The 14,180-nt window shown below is 31.4% G+C and overlaps 1 protein-coding gene and 1 pseudogene across 2 annotated transcripts in view; one reads left to right on the top strand and one right to left on the bottom strand.

The window, feature by feature from the left end:
• The window catches only part of ADGRB3 (adhesion G protein-coupled receptor B3), a 753,297-nt gene that overhangs the window by 17,147 nt on the left and 721,970 nt on the right, over nucleotides 1–14,180 (top strand). The gene's annotated exons all lie outside the window — the stretch shown is intronic.
• LOC115834624 lies at nucleotides 9,006–9,123 on the bottom strand (annotated as a pseudogene).

Here is a 14,180-nt window from a genome sequence, read left to right as displayed (position 1 = left end):
GCCCCAAATGATGGTTTCCTGAAGACCAGGATATACTAACCAAGAAAAGGCAAGTATATTTTGGGCACCTAAGTAACTTCTTCTTCTGAGTATTTTTCTATAAATATGGATGTCCGTTTGGACTAGTCCTTTCTCAATCATATTGGAGTTTAAATATATTTACTTTAATTGGTTAAATCAAGTTAAAAATCTCTATTCTGATTTTTTCCTAAGGATTGGTATACATGTTAAAAGGAACCAGAGTATAATTTATGTCTTGGCCTGTACTGAATGCCTTTTTCCTCCTGAGCAGAGTCAATTGAAAAATATCTTACTTGCTGCCTCCTTTTTTAACATTTATTCTTAGGCTTAATGTAGGAAAATAGCAATAAAATATAAATCCATATTCTATTTTTAAAAGATCATACTGTTTTATTTTCAATTTTATGAAACTTTTAGATATTACAAATAAGAGAATTAGAAATGTGACATTAGATTTTTAACTCTCTGTAGTCCTTTGTATTTAGAAGAGAATTTGCATTAGAAAACCACCTTCTGTACGAGATTTTGACATTACTGTGTGAGCAAATTCAAGCAAGTCACATAATCTCTTAGAGAGAGCTTCAGTTTGCTCAGTTATAAAGATCAAAATAATCATCTGTAACACACTGGATTGTATGGAAAGTATAATATACATGAAATCTATTTAGAAAAATGAAAACCAGCATGCAAAAATGTTGTTATAATTATTATTATTGCCAACATAAACTTGTAAATTTGTTCACATTTATTAGTTTAGTTCATTGGCCTGTATGTATGTGAAATAATGGTCCAGTCCTTTGATGATAAATATCACAAATTGTTGGATAGATTTGCTGGGTTTGACATTTTAAATTAAGACTCTGATCTTCTGTTAGGAAAACATTTATTTATTTGGTTTTTCTTTTTACTTTCTATATCAATGGAAGCAATGAGTTTTGGCTTGATAGTCACATACTTCAGAGTTCCACTCCCAACCCTGCTTTCCACTAGCTTTGTGACCTTTGGCAGTTTGCTTCATAGTCTGGTTCATAGAAAATATGAACCATATTTTCTGCATCTGCAAAATAGAAATCATATCTATTCCTTCTTAATATAGTCTGTACAAAAAGCAATTATTAAGATTAATGCACAAATAATGTAGAAGTGGGAAGTTCTCTCAATTCAGGTTTTTAAAGTAATCTAAAACGTTAAATTTTAGGTTGCCCACAGAAAATGAAGTATAATGACTTCAATTTTATTCAATTTCAGTTTTACTCATCTGTAGATGAAGATCAGAAATATAATGAGTTACTTTATAACAGGCTTCCACTCTTACATCAATCAGACAAGCAGCCTGAAAATAAACACATCCTTCTGTCCTTGTGTTTCCTGGGAAAGTCAAGAGTTAGCATTAAAGGAAAATAAGTACAAATGAAGATTTATCAAAAAATTTCCCCAAGTGCTAAAAACAAAAATGGTCTGGGAGATATTGTAGTTTTACAGAACTATTTGTTTTCTGTAGGGAGCAAAGGCTATATATAAATAAGCCTAGGTCTCAGTGCCATGTCATGTAATTAAGAATTAAATGTATTAGTCTTTAAGGAATGCAAACGAGGTAAATTTTACATCAGTAAACATTTTCAAACAGACGAAAATATGGAAACGTGTTAATAGAGCTTCAAAATTTTATGCTATGTTTTTGAATCAGTCTTGAAAAGACTACAGATTGGCATCTGTCCTCCTCTGCAGGTGATAGGTGGGACTATTTCAGAGGACAAATGTGATCAAGCAGCTGGCCATGGTTTTGTTCTGATGGGATTACTCAGCAAATTTAGTAGATAAACTAAACATTTTCCTATTACTTTCTACTTAAAATACTTACTCAACTCGTAAAGAGTTTTATCAAACCTTAGACTTTGTAAACACTTTTAAAAACACTCAGTTTTCTGCCTTCGAACAAGTGTAGCAAAATTAATAGGTGAAACTATATGCAAATTTTTATAGATCTTTGCTTAATTCAGGTAATAGCCTAATATATTTATTTTGATTAATTATGTATTTGGTTAATTAAATGCAACTGGCATTGCACAACTTAATCCCAAATGTATAAACTTTTCTGTTAACCTGGCATCTATGGGAAATGGCTATTTTAGTAATCCGTTAATGGAAATTTACCATCTGTAGTAGATATTTTGAGAATTCAAATGGAACAAACAACAGACTACTAAGCCCATACTTTGTATTTCTTTATTTGTGTATTTCATAAGCACAATACTAATGAATTATTCCTGTGTGTCAGATAAAATTTTAAATATTAACTCTTTCATTCTTCCTAAGAGCCCCATGAGATAGCTATTATTATTACCTTTGTTTTCTGGATGAAAAGACTGAGACACAGAAAAATTAAGTGACCTGCATAGTATCACATTGAGAAGAGGCAGAGCTGAATTCAAGTTCATTCTCTGAGCCCTTACACTATACCACCACTCTGTAAAGATACATATAACACAATATTAGTTAAAAACTCAAAAAAGAACTTAGCTTATCCCATGTTTTGTAACTATAGGATGGTTTCAAATAGAAAAATATATGTATTTAAAATCCTGCAAAGTACATCTCCAGATATGCTTAGTGGCCTCTGTCTGGTAATGTTTCTTCCATCTAGTGTTTTCCAAGCTATAGCCTGCATGTATCCTCACTAATAAAAGGACTTTCTTCTTTAACCAAGCCTATTGCTCAAAGAATTCTGCAATCTCATCTCTCCCAGGAAACCTCCAAGTGATAAAAAATGGAGTATTGATTTCGACCTGCTATGAGACATGCAAAGTTTACTTTTTACTAATACAAAGTTTTTTGAATTGCTACATTTTAAATTAGTATACATATTTATTTAGATATAAGTTTAGTCTATTTTTAACATTTTGTTTTAGAAAAATTTAAATGTCTTAGGTTACAGGGGCATAGATGTTAAAGGCTTTGCAGTTTAATTACCTTGAACTTTACTTAGCACCATATTAAGACAACGAGCTGCTTAATCTTTTCTGTAATTATGATTATAGAAGATCAAAATAAAACTAGAATTACAATTATCTTTTCTTGTGTAAATTAATGATTTTAAGTTGGTAAGATGTCATTTCTATTAGACAAAAATAATTTATAGTTTAGATTAAGCATCTGTAGTACCAGAAGATACAGGATACCTATCAAAGAAAGAGAGGTGAAAAGTTCATTTCCTGGCTTAGAGAATATTTTATTTAATTTTTGTCTTTAAAATAATTTTCATAAGTTCTTTTGTAACTCTCAATTTTTATTTACCTGAGAACCAAAAATAAATATCCTATTAGAAAAAAAATAAATCCTGATCCATTCTAACTAAAATAATTTTTTGTGGAATTTTCTTAATTGTGGTAACAATTACTGAAAATCAAGCTGATGCAATTTTTTTTTTTAATGATAAGTGATTCAATGTTTTGGGGATGTGACGGTTTCCTCAGAGGAAGTAATCAAAACAAAATTATTTTTCTTGATAAAAAGAATAGCTACTTCGTTTTTTCTAAAAAAAAAAAAAAAAGAATTCAGAGAACTTATGTAGGTCATTGTCAGTAAAAAAATAGAAAGGAGAAAATATAACAAAATTAATTATCTGTAAAGTACATAAGATGATTTAAAGTTTCCTTTTTTCTTATTTATTTTGTTTTCTTGAATTTCTTTCATATTTATATATGCTAAGAAAGCCTATTTCCCCATAAACATATTTATAATGACTTTTATTGATTTTTAATGTAATTTGTAACTATTACATTTATATTACAACACAAATATATATCCTATCATCTCTAATATGAATTATTTTTATACTTTATCTTTTTAAAAGTTGTATTTAAATTACTCCAGAATTCTTATATCATGCGAATTATGTGAAAGGACTTTAGGTACACGATTAAAAATATTCTAGCATTTGCATAATTTAACAGATTAAGAAGAATTTAGAAAACCATTCTAGGACAATTTACTTGTTTTGAACATCTGGTTAACAGCTGGAGTAATGAAACTTAACACAGCAGTAACTATCTTTTACACTGATCCTCCATGCACACACAACCGCTAGGAAGGATTAACTACTATTAATTCTTGCTTTCTTTTGCCATAGTGATTTTCCTTGAAAAACAAATTGAGAATCCTTTACTGTAGAATAGCTGAAATTTATATGCATAATATGAATAACACTGATTAAAACCATACTTCAATTTAATATAAATGCAACAAAGAAAGCCAGTTCTTGAAGTTAATACAGATAATTATGATAGAATGTCCTTGAAATTCGTATAAGCACATTTTAGGCAATAAACAATATTATAGTAATAGCTAGTGTCATATTCAGCAGAAATTAATGTCGAATTGATTAGATAAAGACTAGGCTCACAACCTTTCAGATGTCTAATATATTTATTAGATTATATATTTATAATATATTTCATGTAATAAGTACAGTATTTACTGTATATTTTAATATTATGTGTTTTTACCTTTTTTAGTGAATCTTTTTTATGTATCAATTCCTTTGTTTTCATTTAGTATGTTGATACTTTGGGATACTGTCAATGGAAGTGTTAAATGAGCCTGCATTCTCAGATCGCAGGGAAAAAGTTACTTTTCTAATTTAATTTTAAAAATAAATAATCATTATACACACAATTACCTTGTGTAGGCCATACCAGAATTTAATGATGTGAATTCTCCTTTCAAGGTACAAATCATTCAGAGCCACTCAAATTGATATTCCATCCTTTTAAAATTTTACTTCCATATATCCAAATTTCTAGGTACATTGTAGGCTTATTTAATAGAATGACAATAAAGATAAGATTGAAACAGTTGTAAAGTAAACCATGATGGACTTCTTTTAAAATGTCTCATCTCTAGCTAAATGCTTCAGTTACATAGCAAGGGATGTTGTTTTATAATTACTCTTACACAGTAATTCCAATTTTTAGGATCTTATCAACAAATAGGATTGAATTTTGCCATAAGTTTCTTCTCCTCAGCAAAACGTTAACTCATGCTATGTTACAATAGTTGTGGATGGCAGGCATGTACACAATTTATATGAAATAAGCTGGATAAATGGCTGTCAGAAAATCATGATTCTTAGTGTTTTCTTTCTTCTTAGTCTAAAATCATTTTGCAAAAATTATATATTTGTATGTATTTATTTATAAATATATAATTACTAAAATATATAAAGCATCACACAGTGAAGTAGTATACTATGAGTTCAATGATTTTATATACAAAAAATGTTTTTTGGACCTTAATTTTTCAAAAAGTGCCTCTAGGCATAGTATTACATGAGATAGTAATGGCAAACAGGATTTATTTGTATATTATATTATTAGCTTTCAAGTCAGAGCCATTGAATATAAATAGGGAATATATTTAATAAATACCCAAAATGAGAAGATTATTTAAGATTTTTGCCATTATTAGGAAGAAATAAACATTATATGTGTCCAAAATATATATATATATTATATATATATATATATATATATAGTTATGGCCTACGGCTATTTGGATTTAGGTTGGACTTTCAATGATTGGCCCAAATATAATTTGAGTGAAGGAAACAGCTTTAAATAAAGCTAAATAAATAAATAAAGGCTAGGCACTTTTGATTTTAATCTAATGGTAGTGGGGGAACTTCAGAAGGAATTTGTGATCAGGGTGCAGGGAGACAGGCAAATAGTTTTCATGAAGGAGGTAGAGGTTGAGTGAAATTTAAGCTAGCAAAATTAGACTATCTGGGAAGGGGACTAGGGAACCAGATGCCTTAATGGGACCATTATGAGGCTTCTGCAGTAATCCAAAAATAAATTGATTACAGCAGAAGTAATTGAAAAACAATGATGAAAAGCAGTGTGATCAGTTTGAAACATTTAAAGTGGCAAGGGGTCATAAATTTTTTAAACAAAGTACCAGAGGGAAATAAAAGGCTTCACTTTTGATGATTGTGATATTGGCACAGTCAGGAATTTGCAAAGGGGAGCTGGTTCAAGTTGAGCCAAGTATGGTGCAGAAATGATGAGTCTGAGGTTTTGGCAGATAATTAAATTGGCAATGTCCTGTGTAAAAACAAATGGAATTTGATATTATAGCTCTGTCACTTAATGGCTATGGATTTACCACATAACAAATTAACAAATCTGAACAGCTTAGAATAGTCCCTTTCATGTAACTTTAGTGCTTACTAATTTTGGGGAAAATATGAAACCATTGGAGAGGGGAGTCTAAGTTAATTTTCAGAGGTAAATTTATTTTACATTATCAATAAGAAAAATAATCTAAGATAAAGAGAGAATTTAAGTGAAGTTCCCAGGATAGGGCGAGATTTTGGGTATTATTCCAGAGTAGTCAAATATTGAAAAGAAAAATCAGAATTCTGAGGCTTAAGTAAGGAAAGTTTGGTGAATAATTAAAGCTGTGGTCACAGGTCATGCATTTTAGAAGTTGTATTAAGAATTATAAAAAAATTTCTTTCAATGTCTGTTAATTGCTTTAGGAGTCTGAGTTAAAGATAAAAGTTGTATTCTAGTGTCTGTACACAAAAGTGATAAATGAGTATATCTCAAAACAATATTAGAATATAAAATTCATCTGCTATACAAACTTTAGAACACAATGCATCATCTATAAAAATATTATTTGTAGCTTTAAAAATCAATTATGCGTATATATTAATGTTATCCCAAGAGAATCATGAAAATAGTGTTTGGTGCCTTTCTTTATTGACTTTATTTAACAAATTAACTACAAAACCACTATTTCAGAACTACTCACTTATAAGGGAAAATGGGAAGACAAAAAAAATTAACTCCCAAGGTTTCCAGAATTGATATTATTTATATTATAATATATAGTATAAGTTTTTTTCTGATATTATATAAACTTTTTGGTTAAATAGATAATAACTTTCTGGTAAACCCATTATGTCAGCTTTCAACAATGTTATATGGAAGTCAGCTTTCAACAATATTATATGGAAAAATAAATTGAAATACATAAGATAAACATTTAAACAACTTTTATTTTGACTTACCTCTGTTATTTCAATTCATCTTCCTAAAGTTTCATAAATAAATACAAAGAAGACTAAATTTTGAGTAAGTTTTCATTGCATTTGTAAACAATAAATTATAGTTTGTGTTCATCATATAATTTTTGCTACTCTTCTCCATTAGACCTATTTTGAAAAGTTGTTGGAAGTGTTTCCTGTTGTTTGAATCAAGTTTTCATTTAGATTTTAAAAATGCATGATTTACCAAATTTGCATAATAAATCATGTAAAATACAAAATTATATTCTAGTACTTGAAAAATATTTATATTTTATTAATTATTTTTGGAGTTCTAAACTTGAGATTAATAGGATAAAAATATACATTTGAATTTATACAACCAATTTTGTACCTTTTTAAATTGTGTATATTTGCTTAGATCTGCCATTAGTATCCATGTGTGTTTTGCCCATCGAAGGCAATGCATTGTAGAACTTCAGGGTTAATATGTTTAAAGTGGCAGAAATTCTACAACTATTAATGAGCAAGTTGCCTTGATTTCATCATGACTTAAATATGAAAAGCCGAGGAGAGCATTTGGCTTTCTACTGTTTCTTCTTCATCTGGAAACTTCGTTATTAAATATGTGAAAGTCAAATATGATTCAAGTATTTTAGCATGCTACACATTGTGATCTTTAGAGTTACATTATCTATAAATTACAAGTAGCCCAACTAAAACGTCTGCAGTGTGGTGGTATTTTTGTGCAATTTAATTTTCACTAAAAGCATGAGAGTCAATAGGAAAGTCACCGTCAGCAAAATTGAATACAGAAATTTCATTCATGGGATAAAAGGATTATTTTAAAATGAGTCCAATATGCTGAATGATATTTGTCCTTTTTAAAATGATAAGTGTTCTCATTTGTCTTAATTTACTTTTATTTCTCATGGTATCCTACATTTTTAGAATTTAATAAATAATTTTAAACACATTTTTTATGGTAATATCATTACTGAAAGCTGATGTACCCTCATTCTCAAATACCATTTTTTTTTAGTAGTATGAAAATGTTTGAGATGTGTTTGATATTATATTTAGGATAAAATATTGTTATAGATTGAATGTTTTTGCCATCCTTCAAATTCATATGTTGAAATCCTAATTCTAATGTGATGATATTTGGAGCTGGGGACTTCGGGTCACAATTAGTTCATGAGAATGGAACTTTCGTGAATGAGATTATTGCCCTTATAAGAAGAGGTCAAAGAGCTTGCAAGTTCTCTTTCTGCCATGTGAGTAATAAAGAAGTCAGTGGCTAAGAACATGGAAGAGGGTCCTCACCAGAACCTGACTATGCTGACAACCTGATCTCAGACTTCTGGCTCCCAGAACTATGAGAAATATATTTCCGTTGTTTATCAGCCACCAAGGCTATTGTGCTCTGTTATACCTTCCCAAACTGACTAAGACAGATACCTCTGAATCCTACTATTTTTATGCTCTTCTGGCCCACATAAGAAAGTCTTGCAGAGAGTTAAGTGTGCCCAGGGATTCACAGTGGTAGAATGATGATTTGAACCCAGGCTGTCTCCAGAGCCTTCACCACTGTACTTTACTGCCTCCAAATATTTGTCTGAAACATTGCATAAGGGAGGGTGAGTGAAGGGGGCTTTTGGAGGGAAGTGAGCACAAGGAGAGTGTGGCTGACAATGAGTGGACTGCAGCAGCTTCCATCAGAGTTTAGTCTTATACACATTCTTAATCAATCTTTGGGTGGGAGCTCATCTCTCAGTTTTTGGTGTTCATGTACCGTATATGTAATTGGATTCGATTCTTTAAGTCACGAGATCTCTCCCCTCCCACCTTCACCAGGCTTCACCTTCAGCCTTCTTTACTGGCCAGGATACTTTAGGTAATGCTATCCTTCTTGAAAGGTGAAGAGTGAAGGACCACTCTTTATCATCACTTCTCATTTCATGGTATTTTGTAGGTTCTCGGTGCTCTACACGTTCAGAGAAACTTCTCTAGTAACAAACTATAGAAATGATCCCTGAATGTATAGTGTTGGCATTTTGTAGTTTCTGTAGTTTGTGTTTTGGGGTCATGGTATTTTCATTTCTTTGCTGTAAATGGATAGTTTTTCTTTCTCTTTATATTTGTTTTGTTGTGCCAATTGGGTTTCAAGTGTTGGAAGAAAAGATAAAAAAGATGTTAGTTCTCTGAAGTATTTAATTGGAGTCCAAAATATATTCCTCAAAATAATTTTATCTAAATTAACATTATCGGACCTGAAGTATTTTGGTATAACTTGAATATCTCTGGAGGAAAACAACAACGACAACAATAACAGTGCCTATTGCACAGAGCTCTATTGGGGTTTAATGGAGCTGACCAACATATGCAAAGTGTTTAGACAAGTACCACATACCATGATAGTTACACAATAATGTTAAACTATCATGAACATCATCATCGCTAATTGGGGCTTCATTTTTCTCATATTAAGTATATTTTTGCTTGATATCACTTTAAATTCTTCAAATTAATAACTGTAAATACTTTATTCTGAATGTACTAATTAGGGAAATAAAGTATTTCCAATAATTTATATTTATGATTTGGATTATAAGTTAATACCTTTGTATTCATGTACAGAGCTCTTATATTATGTTAAATACTATAGTAATAGAAATGTATATCACATAAACATCCTATATTAGTGTCTAATTTTTGTAATCCCAAGATTAGCAGTGCAGTATGATCTCTTAGAAGTTTATCTAACATCAAATGATAAATAAACATAATATTTGGTTTTATATAGTGACCTTTAACTATTTTGGTGTGCATTCCAGTTGGAATAGATTCATGGGATTTATTTACCTCTGACCTTAGGCAAGACACTTCCTTTCTTTGAGTGTCATGTTCTTCATTAATAAATATCTCATAGACAAGATCTCGAATCACAAACTAGCAGACCTGAGTCTACCTGAAGAAACATTTTGATGTATCAGCTCAGTGTTTAAGGCATGTTTGAAACTTAAATGCTTTCAGTCAGGGCATGGTGTCACCATTTCCTTCAGTCTCTGCCACTCAGAATTAGCTTATGTGTAGCCACTTCATACATTTATGTTAGGTGTGTGACCACAGAAGGAATTTGAGATTTTGACTCTTGACCTGTATCTCTATGTTCTCTTCCACCTTTAAAGTTGTCTATTCATGTGACTGTTCCCATTTAGAATAGAGTTGAACAAATGGGTCCTTTTTCAATCCACTTGTCCCTATTATTGCACTTTTTGATAGATACCTGCAATTGTCCTATTCCCCTCAGAAGAAATGCTTTTTTCTGTTCTGTTGACACGCAAGTTAGTCATAGGTCCCAGAGAATAACATTGTGGTTTTTGTAAATGCTCGTTGTGAAGTCTATCAAGATATTTTGCGAAAAAATTTTATTCTTAATTTCTCTGAAATTAAGAATTGTAAATAAAGTAGCAAATTAAAATTCTATCTTACAGTCTCATTTTTGTCATTAACTATTTTCATTTCTTCTTGGAATAATTTTTGAAAACTTATTAATGTCAAAACTAGAACTTATTTTGAACTTAATAAATGTAGTTGGATGACTTACCCTAAAAAAAGAAATGATAAATGACCTTGATAAGAAATACATGGAATTTTAGTGGCCAATGATTGAGATAATGGGATAATTTAAAGGAAAGTGTTTTGTACTCTCTGAAAAAAAAGTATCATATCCAAATTAATGTGGTTATTTTTAGTTATCTACAAATATGAAATTGACCCACTATTCTTAGTATTAATAATACTACTTGGAAAATTGTAGTTGTCATTCAGTAGTTGTAATGGATTACTGTATAGTCAAACTGCATTATAAACAATGCCAGAATATATAGAATTATATTATATATAGAATATAGAAATGGTACTTTTTTAAACTTTAGGAGAAATGTAATGTAACTTTTATAAAATATAAGGATCAAACTGGTATCATTGGCTAAGTTCAATTTATAATCATAATTGTAGAATGATTAGAAATACTCCCATTACTTAAAAGGAAGGAACTGGTAAGATTTACAAGTGATTATTTGCTCATAGTGCAATTCAGCTAGAAATTTAATATTACAGATTTAAGCAAAACCATCAAAGCTACCTGGTGGTTTCATAGCTCTACTAAACCTGGATGTGCATGCTAAAATGCTGATTCATAGATCTTCCTCTGCTTAGTGTCTATAGTTCTGTGTCTTCTCTTTAACCTAATATTATAATCTTGAAAGAAATTTCAGGAATGATTCCAGTCTGAATTTATATCCGTAGAACCTGAGAAAGTCAAACAATTTTTAGAATTAATATGTGTTTCAGATAGATATTTACATCAGCATAATAAATAGTTCATTCATAAGAACAAAATTTCATAACTAACTTTCTTCCAGGAAAACAGAAATTGCTGAGACTCCAAGGTTTTTTTATACCTAGGATGCCAAGCTGCATGTTGTTATTTTTGCCATATTCTATTTGTCAAAATAACTATTATAACAAGGCCAGCCCAGATTCAAGAGTCAGTGAAACACAGCTGTAAAATTTTCTTGCCATGTTTTCAATTAATTATATCATGTGATATACTTTGGCCACTGGTACACTGAAAAATGTGTGTGACTAGGGCTAGTGTTCTGGAAAATAAGAGACCACAGGAAAGAGGCCCCATATTTAGAACAATCCCAGCTACACTGAACGATTCCAGTCATACCAGCCTTGGACCTACGTATATGACCATCCAGCCCTAGCAGAACAGCCTGGGGATCAGAACCACCAAGCCAAGCCACATAACCTTGTGAAACTATAAATGTTAACTGTTTTAAGCTACTAAGTACTGTGTAGTATAAACTAACTGATGATAATCCCCTTTCCTGTAAGTTAGAGAACAGGAAGTTACCATGTAAAATACTGGTTCAAAACTGTGTAGCAGCTGCTAGAGCCAAAAAACTGAAGCCTCATGCTACGTCTTTTCATAAGCATCAATAGTGGAGTGATCCCCCAAAGGACAAAATGCTTTCATGGCCATCTTTACGGCAGAAAAAAACATCTCTCTTCCAAATTTTGTATAACAGCATCTGATAAGCTGAAACTAAATCATATCTGGAGCCCTACCGACAGGGAAGTCTGCAAAATGTAGATTTTAGCCCTCCAAAATTGACAGCACAGGAGTTCATATTAGGAAGCTACAATAGACACTGAGCTCCAATCCATCATATCTGCTATAATCAGTACAAGTTCTTTTTCCTTTGGTAATTGTATTCATTTTTATGGATTTTAAAGATATAATTTCCTATCAGTTTAATGAAGAAATATGTCAAAACTCATATTCATAGTTTTTTAGATATAGGAAATAATTTATTTTCAAATTGTGAACTAATTAACTTGTATACCAAGAAAGATGGTGTTTATTCTCTAGGACCAGAGTTCCCTGTAATTTTCTTAAGTTTGGAATGATGGGAAAGGCTCTTGTTTCCAGTCTTCATCCTCACTGCCTGCTAGCTTACTGTTAACCATTTTTTAATGCTTTAAGGCCCATATATAAGCTATTACCTTTACTAGAACCTCGAGTTTCTTTTCTCTCTACCTCCAAAGTATAATTAACACATACCCATCTTTCACTTCTTACTCGAAGTATCACTTTCTGGAAGAGACTTCTCCGGACTCCCCCAAAGTTGATCAGGTTCTCTTGTTACAATAAGGAAAACTTTATAAAGTAATCATCCCGTAGCATTGTATATTTCCTCCTGTGGTCTGGTGAATAAGAGATGGCTAAATTAATTTTAGGATGGGAACACCTAACAAAGGAGCTAGCACTGAGAAAATATTTGTGAATGTATGTATGTATTTATTTTTATAATTTTTTAAAAAATGTGCGAGCGCATGGTAGGTGTATATATTTATGGGATTTATGGAATACATGAGATGTTTCCACAGGCATGCAATGTGAAATAAGGACGTCATGGAGAATGAGGCATCCATCCCCTCAAGCATTTATCCTTTGAGTTACAAACAATTCAATTACACTCTTTTAGTTTTTTAAAAATGTACAATTAAATTATTATTGATTACAGTTACCCTGTTGTGCTATTTTATAGCACAACATTTGTTCTATTTCTTATTCATTTGTTCTATTTCTTTTGTACCCATTAACCATCCGCATCTACCCCTCAATCCGCCACTACCCTTCCCTGCCTCCGGTAACCATCCTTTTACTCTCTATGTCTGTGAGTTCGATTGTTTTGATTTTTAGATCCCACAAATAAGTGAGAACATGCCATGTTTGTCTTTCTGTGCTGAGCTTATTTCACATAACATAATGATCTCCACTCTCACCCACGTTGTTGTAAATGACAAGATCCCAGTTTTTTATGGATGAATAATACTCCATTGTGCGTGTGTGTGTGTGTGTGTGTGTGTGTGTGTATACCAAATTTTCTTTATCCATTCATTTTTTGATGGCCACTTAGGTTGCTTCCAAATCTTAGCTATTATAAACAGTCCTGCAACAAACATAGGAGTGCTGATATCTCTTTGATGGATTGATTTCCTTTCTTTTGAGTACATACCCAGCAGTGAATATGGTAGCTCAATTTTTAGATTTTTACGGAACATCCAAACTGTTGTCCCTAGTGGTTTTACAAACTTACATTCCCACCCACAGTGTATGAGACTTCCATTTCCTCCACATCCTTGCTAGCTGTTGTTATTGTCTCTTTTTGATATAAGCCATTTTAACTGGGGTGAGATTATATCTCATTATAGTTTTGATTTGCATTTCTCTGATGATCAGTGATGTTGAGCACCTTTTAATATGCCTGTTTGCCATTTGTATTCTTTCTTTTGAGAAATGTCTATTCAAATCTTTTGCCCATTTTTTGATTGGGTTATTGGATTTTTTTCTTATATAGTTGTTTGAGTTCCTTCTATATTCTGGTTATTAATCCCTTGTCAGATGAGTAGTTTGTAAATATCTTCCCCCATTCTGTGAATTGTCTCTTCACTTCACTGATTGTATCCTTTGATGTGCAGAAGCTTTTTCAACTGGATGTGAGCCCATTTATTTTGCCTTGGTTGC

The sequence above is a fragment of the Nomascus leucogenys genome, chromosome 3, assembly GCF_006542625.1.
Source record: "Nomascus leucogenys isolate Asia chromosome 3, Asia_NLE_v1, whole genome shotgun sequence".
In the NCBI taxonomy this organism is placed as follows: Eukaryota; Metazoa; Chordata; class Mammalia; order Primates; family Hylobatidae; genus Nomascus; species Nomascus leucogenys.
This window is presented reverse-complemented; position numbering and strand designations above follow the sequence as displayed.